Source organism: Schistocerca americana, chromosome 3 (assembly GCF_021461395.2).
Source record: "Schistocerca americana isolate TAMUIC-IGC-003095 chromosome 3, iqSchAmer2.1, whole genome shotgun sequence".
Classification (NCBI taxonomy): domain Eukaryota; kingdom Metazoa; phylum Arthropoda; class Insecta; order Orthoptera; family Acrididae; genus Schistocerca; species Schistocerca americana.
In genome coordinates, this window is record NC_060121.1 from 589,557,918 (window position 1) to 589,567,500 (window position 9,583).

Sequence of the window (9,583 nt, forward strand, 5' to 3'; positions counted from 1 at the left end):
CCTCCCCAGGGCGAGGCCATGGAAAATACCCGGGAGGATAACAGAACGAAGGGCAAAAAGCCGCTGCTGAGGTTTGAGTGGTGCACGCTTGATGATGTTCATCTGCTTCTCGACCTCCCGCCGGGGATGAAAAAGACTGCGTCTGCACGTGGAAAATTGCAGGCCTAGATACTTGAAAGTATCTCCCATCGCCAGTGCTGGGATGTTGTTCCCCCCAGCACGAAAGATGACAGTCTCGTCGACCTTGGTTTTCTTCTCCCGGCCTGATGAGACAAGGGCGAGAGAAAAACACTTCCGTGGGTTGACCTCGAGCCCGAGATCCCCCAGGGCCGACGTGGCGATGGTGAGAAGTTCCTGCAATCCATCACGAGTCTCGGCGAACAGCAGGAGGTCATCGGCGAATGCAGCCGCATTTATCCGCCGTCCAAGAATGCGTGCACCAATATGAGCAGGCAGACGAGACAGGAGAATGTCAATGGACATGTTGAAGAGGATAGGAGACAGCGGGTCACCCTGCCGAACACCCCTTGAAGGCCGCACTAGATCTGACGACTTCCCATCCGCGCAGATAACCGTCGATCCTGCCTCATAGCATCCCTGGATGTAGTCAACGAACTCGACCGGCAAACCATGGGCCCTTAGCACAGGGCCAAGGGCACCATGGGCAAGCGAGTCGAAGGCCTTTGACACATCCAGAGATGCCAAGTACAGCGAGCCGGCAGCTCGGCACGCCTGGGTCATCGCCAGATCCAGAAGAAAGGTGTTGTGAAGCATCCCATCCTGAGGGATGAAAGCCCACTGGCGACCGTCCAACACACAGTAGCGCATCAGGCGGCCAACCAGAACCTTGTGAAAGGCTCTGGTCAGCACCGAGCACACTGTGATCAGACGAAAGTCAGCAGGGGATGCTGCGGCGGTCTTCTTGGGCAGCAGGGTTGTCCTGGCCTGAAGGAGTCGGGATGGAAGGGAACGGGAATGGAGGAGGAAATTAAGGATCTTGAGGAGAACCTCCCAGGGAAGGCGACGCAGTTGCGTCTTCGTGAGGCCGTCAGGACCTGCAGCAGAATTGCGAGGCGGGAGAGCAGCGGTGGCTTCTTCTGCAGAAATGGGAGCCCAGAGGTCACGGAAGGGCACCCTCTTCGAGAATGGCAACAGTTCATCGGACAGACCCTCCCCACGTGGAGGTCGAGACCTGACACGTGGTGGAGAGAAGAGGTCTGTCCAAAACTCAATCAGCCCTGGGATGGATGGTGGCTGATGCAAGAGTGTGCCATCGAGAAGTCCGTTAATACAGCGTGCTCCGTTCTTCCTGAAAGCACGCTGAACCACCGCATACTCCCATCTCCTGCGTGCACGCTTCCGCTCTGGGGGCTGTTGGGTCCGCACACTCGCAGCTTGGTGGACGGCTGGCTCCCTGCTGCCTACTTCATCAAGAGCAGACAGCAACATAGCCTGGATTGTTTCACGGCTTGTGGTGGGACCCAGAGCCACGAGATCATCAAGCGAGCGGAACCGGCGGTCTGATTGTGGGAGTTCTACTACAAATGACCAGATGGCTAGGTCAACATCTTCCACTCGAGGTGGAGACTGTGGCAAAGAATGACTGACTGCAGGCTCGCTAGGAGAACCGCGAAGGCCGCGATCCATGCCAGCGAGCTCGGTGACAAACTTCGCCACCATGTCTTTGTAGGGCTGCGCTCTACGCTGACATTTAATTGATTCCAGCGTACGCTCGGAGAAGGCCTTTGCAAGTTCCTGGTTTAAAAATCTACAACCCTGGGTGGCAAGAGTCGCTTCTGCATGGGCCAAACGCAGGAGCTCTTCCTGGGACCACCTGGCCTTCTTCCTCTCAGTCTTGATCTCAGCATTAGCAGCAATCGGATGGGCGCGACGCCGATGGACACCAAGTCCGGTCTTGGTGGAGAACGACCGCATACAATCAGGGCAGATGGCAGGGAGCAGCGCTCGACCCGCACCGGTAGGCTGGTTGGCTGGCTCATCAGCTGGCACAGGCGCTCCAGCGGGAGGCCTGGTACCACGTTTGCTTCTATTAGTTGCACCAGCTGTAACAAAGGCAGGGGGGGAGGTAACCCCCAAGCCCGAAAAAACACCCTGCTCTGTCGGTCGGGATACTGGAAAGGTGCACCTACGTGTAACCTTTCACAGCACCCTCACGACTCCCGCCACTTGAAGGCCAGAGCTAGGATTTCCCACCGAGAGGCTAATCGAACCATCATCCACCCGACTTCACAAGGATGCTGAGGGGTGAATCGAGAGGGTCCATATATTACGCATCAGGAGGGCTTTGGGAGTCATAGTTACTCCCGCCGTTTACCCGCGCTTGCTTGAATTTCTTCACGTTGACATTCAGAGCACTGGGCAGAAATCACATTGCGTCAACACCCGCTAGGGCCATCGCAATGCTTTGTTTTAATTAGACAGTCGGATTCCCCCAGTCCGTGCCAGTTCTGAGTTGATCGTTGAATGGCGGCCGAAGAGAATCCGCGCACCCGCGCGCCCCCGGAGGAGCACGCTAAGGCGGACGCGGCCTCGCAGCAAGGAAGATCCGTGGGAGGCCAAGGCACGGGACCGAGCTCGGATCCTGCACGCACGTTGAAGCACCGGGGCGCGAAAGCCGCGCAGGCGCGCGCATCCTGCACCGCCGGCCAGCACGAGGCCAACCAAAGGCGAGAGCAGACCACGCCCGCGCTAAACGCCCGCACTTACCGGCACCCCTACGGCACTCACCTCGCCCAGGCCCGGCACGTTAGCGCTGACCCACTTCCCGACCAAGCCCGACACGCCCCGATCCTCAGAGCCAATCCTTATCCCGAAGTTACGGATCCAATTTGCCGACTTCCCTTACCTACATTATTCTATCGACTAGAGGCTCTTCACCTTGGAGACCTGCTGCGGATATGGGTACGAACCGGCGCGACACCTCCACGTGGCCCTCTCCCGGATTTTCAAGGTCCGAGGGGAAGATCGGGACACCGCCGCAACTGCGGTGCTCTTCGCGTTCCAAACCCTATCTCCCTGCTAGAGGATTCCAGGGAACTCGAACGCTCATGCAGAAATGAAAACTCTTCCCCGATCTCCCGACGGCGTCTCCGGGACCTTTCGGGTTACCCCGACGAGCATCTCTAAAAGAGGGGCCCGACTTGTATCGGTTCCGCTGCCGGGTTCCGGAATAGGAACAGGATTCCCTTTCGCCCAACGGTGGCCAGCACAACGTGCGTCATGCTATGATGGCCCCCATCAACATCGGATTTCTCCTATGGCTTAGGATCGACTGACTCGTGTGCAACGGCTGTTCACACGAAACCCTTCTCCGCATCAGCCCTCCAGGGCCTCGCTGGAGTATTTGCTACTACCACCAACATCTGCACCGACGGCGGCTCCAGGCAGGCTCACGCCCAGACCCTTCTGCGCCCACCGCCGCGACCCTCCTACTCGTCAGGGCTTCGCGGCCGGCCGCAAGGACCGGCCATGACTGCCAGACTGACGGCCGAGTATAGGCACGACGCTTCAGCGCCATCCATTTTCAGGGCTAGTTGCTTCGGCAGGTGAGTTGTTACACACTCCTTAGCGGATTCCGACTTCCATGGCCACCGTCCTGCTGTCTTAAGCAACCAACGCCTTTCATGGTTTCCCATGAGCGTCGATTCGGGCGCCTTAACTCGGCGTTTGGTTCATCCCACAGCGCCAGTTCTGCTTACCAAAAGTGGCCCACTTGGCACTCCGATCCGAGTCGTTTGCTCGCGGCTTCAGCATATCAAGCAAGCCGGAGATCTCACCCATTTAAAGTTTGAGAATAGGTTGAGGTCGTTTCGGCCCCAAGGCCTCTAATCATTCGCTTTACCGGATGAGACTCGTACGAGCACCAGCTATCCTGAGGGAAACTTCGGAGGGAACCAGCTGCTAGATGGTTCGATTAGTCTTTCGCCCCTATACCCAGCTCCGACGATCGATTTGCACGTCAGAATCGCTACGGACCTCCATCAGGGTTTCCCCTGACTCCGTCCTGGCCAGGCATAGTTCACCATCTTTCGGGTCCCAACGTGTACGCTCTAGGTGCGCCTCACCTCGCAATGAGGACGAGACGCCCCGGGAGTGCGGAGGCCGCCGCCCCGTGAAGGGCGGGGAAGCCCCATCCTCCCTCGGCCCGCGCAAGGCGAGACCTTCACTTTCATTACGCCTTTAGGTTTCGTACAGCCCAATGACTCGCGCACATGTTAGACTCCTTGGTCCGTGTTTCAAGACGGGTCGTGAAATTGTCCAAAGCTGAAGCGCCGCTGACGGGAGCGATTATTCCGCCCGAGAGCATCCCGAGCCAACAGCGGCGCGGGTCCAGGGCCGGGCCAGGTAGGTCCGTCATCCGGGAAGAACCGCGTGCGCTTGCCGGGAGCCCGAGCGCCCAAAGGGGCGAATCGACTCCTCCAGATATACCGCCGGGCAGCCAGCCAGGACACCGGGGCTCTGCCCAACAGACGCGAACCGAGGCCCGCGGAAGGACAGGCTGCGCACCCGGGCCGTAGGCCGGCACCCAGCGGGTCGCGACGTCCTACTAGGGGAGAAGTGCGGCCCACCGCACACCGGAACGGCCCCACCCCGCGGCGAGTGGAAAGGCAACCGGACACGACCCCGCCGCGGATTGCTCCGCGCGGGCGGCCGGCCCCATCTGCCGAGGGCAGAGGCCAGTGGCCGGATGGGCGTGAATCTCACCCGTTCTACCTTTCGGACTTCTCACGTTTACCCCAGAATGGTTTCACGTACTTTTGAACTCTCTCTTCAAAGTTCTTTTCAACTTTCCCTCACGGTACTTGTTCGCTATCGGTCTCGTGGTCATATTTAGTCTCAGATGGAGTTTACCACCCACTTGGAGCTGCACTCTCAAGCAACCCGACTCGAAGGAGAGGTCCCGCCGACGCTCGCACCGGCCGCTACGGGCCTGGCACCCTCTACGGGCCGTGGCCTCATTTAAGTTGGACTTGGGCTCGGCGCGAGGCGTCGGGGTAGTGGACCCTCCCAAACACCACATGCCACGACAGGCGGCAGCCTGCGGGGTTCGGTGCTGGATTCTTCCCTGTTCGCTCGCCGCTACTGGGGGAATCCTTGTTAGTTTCTTTTCCTCCGCTTAGTAATATGCTTAAATTCAGCGGGTAGTCTCGCCTGCTCTGAGGTCGTTGTACGAGGTGTCGCACACCACACCGCCAGCCGGCTGTGCACGCTACCGAGTAAGTACCGGTATGCGAACCGCCGGGCGACGGGCGCGCATCGCACGTTTAAGGAAACGCGGGCGGCCCCACAGGCGGCCGCGACACTCGCAGGTCTGCGAAGCGGGGCAAACGCCGCGCGCTTCAGTATACGTAGCCGACCCTCAGCCAGACGTGGCCCGGGAACGGAATCCATGGACCGCAATGTGCGTTCGAAACGTCGATGTTCATGTGTCCTGCAGTTCACATGTCGACGCGCAATTTGCTGCGTTCTTCATCGACCCACGAGCCGAGTGATCCACCGTCCTGGGTGATCTTTTCTTAGTTTCCACTGTCTCTTTCAAGACAGTTGCATATGCGGGACGTAGGCGTGTGGCGGCCCCTGTTCCAGCGCTCTGTGTCCAACGGCCTCACGGCCGATGGGCGTCGTACGGCTCCACACCGGAGCGGACAGGCACTCGGGCGAAAGTCATTCAAAACCGGCGCCAGGCGCCAGGTGCCGCAGGCCAGCCGCTCCAGCGCTTCAGCGCTCGTAACACACAACATTTCCGTTAGTTTTGAGAAGCACGCGTGGTTCCGCACGCGGCGCACGGCTACTGCGAGCCGTACAGGTAGCGTGTTGCGCGACACGACACGCACATCGAAAGACATGCAGTCTAGTCGGTAATGATCCTTCCGCAGGTTCACCTACGGAAACCTTGTTACGACTTTTACTTCCTCTAAATGATCAAGTTTGGTCATCTTTCCGGTAGCATCGGCAACGACAGAGTCAATGCCGCGTACCAGTCCGAAGACCTCACTAAATCATTCAATCGGTAGTAGCGACGGGCGGTGTGTACAAAGGGCAGGGACGTAATCAACGCGAGCTTATGACTCGCGCTTACTGGGAATTCCTCGTTCATGGGGAACAATTGCAAGCCCCAATCCCTAGCACGAAGGAGGTTCAGCGGGTTACCTCGACCTTTCGGCCTAGGAAGACACGCTGATTCCTTCAGTGTAGCGCGCGTGCGGCCCAGAACATCTAAGGGCATCACAGACATGTTATTGCTCAATCTCGTGCGGCTAGAAGCCGCCTGTCCCTCTAAGAAGAAAAGTAATCGCTGACAGCACGAAGGACGTCACGCGACTAGTTAGCAGGCTAGAGTCTCGTTCGTTATCGGAATCAACCAGACAAATCGCTCCACCAACTAAGAACGGCCATGCACCACCACCCACCGAATCAAGAAAGAGCTATCAATCCGTCAATCCTTCCGGTGTCCGGACCTGGTGAGGTTTCCCGTGTTGAGTCAAATTAAGCCGCAGGCTCCACTCCTGGTGGTGCCCTTCCGTCAATTCCTTTAAGTTTCAGCTTTGCAACCATACTTCCCCCGGAACCCAAAAGCTTTGGTTTCCCGGAGGCTGCCCGCCGAGTCATCGGAGGAACTGCGGCGGATCGCTGGCTGGCGTCGTTTATGGTTAGAACTAGGGCGGTATCTGATCGCCTTCGAACCTCTAACTTTCGTTCTTGATTAATGAAAACATACTTCGCAAATGCTTTCGCTTCTGTTCGTCTTGCGACGATCCAAGAATTTCACCTCTAACGTCGCAATACGAATGCCCCCGCCTGTCCCTATTAATCATTACCTCGGGTTCCGAAAACCAACAAAATAGAACCGAGGTCCTATTCCATTATTCTATGCACACAGTATTCAGGTGGGCTTGCCTGCTTTAAGCACTCTAATTTGTTCAAAGTAAACGTGCCGGCCCACCGAGACACTCACTCAAGAGCACCCTGGTAGGATTGCAACGGGGTCCGCCTCGGGACGCACGAACACGCACGAGGCGGGTCGCACGCCTTCGGCTCGCCCCACCGGCAGGACGTCCCACGATACATGCCACTTAAACACCGACGGGCGGTGAACCAACAGCGTGGGACACAAATCCAACTACGAGCTTTTTAACCGCAACAACTTTAATATACGCTATTGGAGCTGGAATTACCGCGGCTGCTGGCACCAGACTTGCCCTCCAATAGATACTCGTTAAAGGATTTAAAGTGTACTCATTCCGATTACGGGGCCTCGGATGAGTCCCGTATCGTTATTTTTCGTCACTACCTCCCCGTGCCGGGAGTGGGTAATTTGCGCGCCTGCTGCCTTCCTTGGATGTGGTAGCCGTTTCTCAGACTCCCTCTCCGGAATCGAACCCTGATTCCCCGTTACCCGTTACAACCATGGTAGGCGCAGAACCTACCATCGACAGTTGATAAGGCAGACATTTGAAAGATGCGTCGCCGGTACGAGGACTGTGCGATCACCCCAAAGTTATTCAGAGTCACCAAGGCAAACGGACCGGGCGAGAAACCGATTGGTTTTGATCTAATAAAAGCGTCCCTTCCATCTCTGGTCGGGACTCTGTTTGCACGTATTAGCTCTAGAATTACCACAGTTATCCAAGTAACGCGGGTACGATCTAAGGAACCATAACTGATTTAATGAGCCATTCGCGGTTTCACCTTAATGCGGCTTGTACTGAGACATGCATGGCTTAATCTTTAAGACAAGCATATGACAACTGGCAGGATCAACCAGGGAGCTGCGTCAACTAGAGCTGAGCAGCCGGCCGCCCGGGAGTGTGTCCCGGGAGCCCGCGCGAACACGCAAGCGTCCGCTCAATAATTCTTCAAACAGGAGGAGGCTGAGCTCCCCTGCACAATACACCTCGAAACCCTCTCAGGTCCCGGAGGCGCACAGCGCCGTCCTAAGTACTTGGTCGGGTTCGAGAGAGGCGCAATCGCCCGGAGTTTGGCGAGTAGACGCTTTAGGTGCGACCACCCGTGCTCTCAACTGAGCTTGCCGCTGCCGACAGAGGCCCGGGAGCGTGCTGTCGTGGCATTGCCGGCGGGAGACAACACGCGCCACCTACGGTCACCGGCAGCTCCAACGCCAGCGCCACAGAAGGACAAAACCCCACTTGGGTGCCGAAGCGAACTCTCCCAGCACAGCGCACGCGCCAACACGTCCGCACAGCTGCGATACAATCCACCTGCGAGAACCGCAGAGGCGACCGAGCAGCAGACGGCGTCGCGGCGCCGAGCGCCGGGCGGCGGCGCATCCTCAGCGCACACAGTCCTCAACCGGACTAGCACACTGCAGATGTACACCGCGCTTCGCACCGGGCCCGCGAGGACCTACTTTGGCCGCACGGCGCCGCGTGCAGGGTGCGCCGGCGCGCAGCTGCGCCGCCTGCCGCCTCCGTCGGCCGGCGCGCCTGCCACTGGCCGCCCCCACCAGCCGGCTGTAGCGCGTGCGCCCACGCACCGCACGGCCAGCACGCCGGGAGGCCCTCCCTCACCGGCCGGGGACGGTCCCACCCAGCCACCGCCGCGTATCGCTTCACACCCAGATGCCATTCACGTTCGTGGGCATGGTGGGTATCGCTGAAACAACCGGTTGGTAGCTCAACCGATCGTCGCCATCACTGATTCACCTCTAGCGAGAACAACCGCACCACAACGGTTTACCAGTTGTTCATTTGCGTAACGTCACCAGCAAACGTAGACGTCCATCGCCATTTGCAAATTCAACGATTGTTGCATGCCTGTGTCAGGTGTCACGACACACTATGTCTGCCCACATACACGCAACAACATGTGCACGCTTCGCGAACACGTGGAAGGTGGCCCCCGTACGTATGCGATGTCCATTGCGCGAACGACTGTCAACCGGCCTCTGTCGCATGTCGCAGATGTGGAACGCAGTGCACCATGCTATCACGGTGTGTGAGAAGAGACGACTACGTCTGACAACACGCGCCACTACATCAACAGACGGCTCACGCTGATCGCCATCCAGGGCATACCACACTGCAATCCAGCTCTTATAGGGAGACGACACGTAGCAGAGTGCACAACATTTGGACCGCATGGTTCGCCGTTGTTGGCGCAGTCGTTGTACGGTCGTATGTACCACGATGTATCATTCAGTACATGAGGACCAATGTGCAGTACAGTGTGTGATTTGGACGAACAACATCAGCGGACAGTTGACACAGGCCGTACCACAGCGTAGGCTAAGTGCTTCGCTATGCGAATGCCAATGAACAACTGCGAAGGGCATTGAGCATGTACGTCCTGCTGCCATCCACATTACAGTGTATAGCTGCAAGGTGTTTAACATGAAGCGATACACTGGGGACCGGGCAGTGCGAGTAGCAAACTATATTGCGGGGGTTGCAGTTTGGCAACACTACATTAATTTAACGCGTCGTATGACAATTACAGAGCAGGTTAAGGCCCAAAGTGTGTTGGGTTAAGGCCCAACGTGTGTTGGGTTAAGGCCCAACGTGTGTTGGGTTAAGGCGCAATATGAGTTACGTTACGGCGCAAT

The 9,583-nt window shown here is 57.8% G+C and overlaps 2 non-coding genes and 1 pseudogene across 2 annotated transcripts; all 3 read right to left on the minus strand.

Moving 5' to 3' along the window:
* Nucleotides 1-5,186, minus strand: part of LOC124607535 — a 7,750-nt pseudogene extending 2,564 nt beyond the window's left edge.
* Nucleotides 5,187-5,374: 188 nt separating this feature from the next.
* On the minus strand, nucleotides 5,375-5,529 carry LOC124608204. Its single transcript, XR_006978894.1, has one exon. It is a non-coding gene; the product is annotated as a 5.8S ribosomal RNA (ribosomal RNA).
* A 351-nt stretch (nucleotides 5,530-5,880) lies between these two features.
* On the minus strand, nucleotides 5,881-7,789 carry LOC124608900. Its single transcript, XR_006979452.1, has one exon. It is a non-coding gene; the product is annotated as a small subunit ribosomal RNA (ribosomal RNA).
* Nucleotides 7,790-9,583: the final 1,794 nt, after the last annotated feature.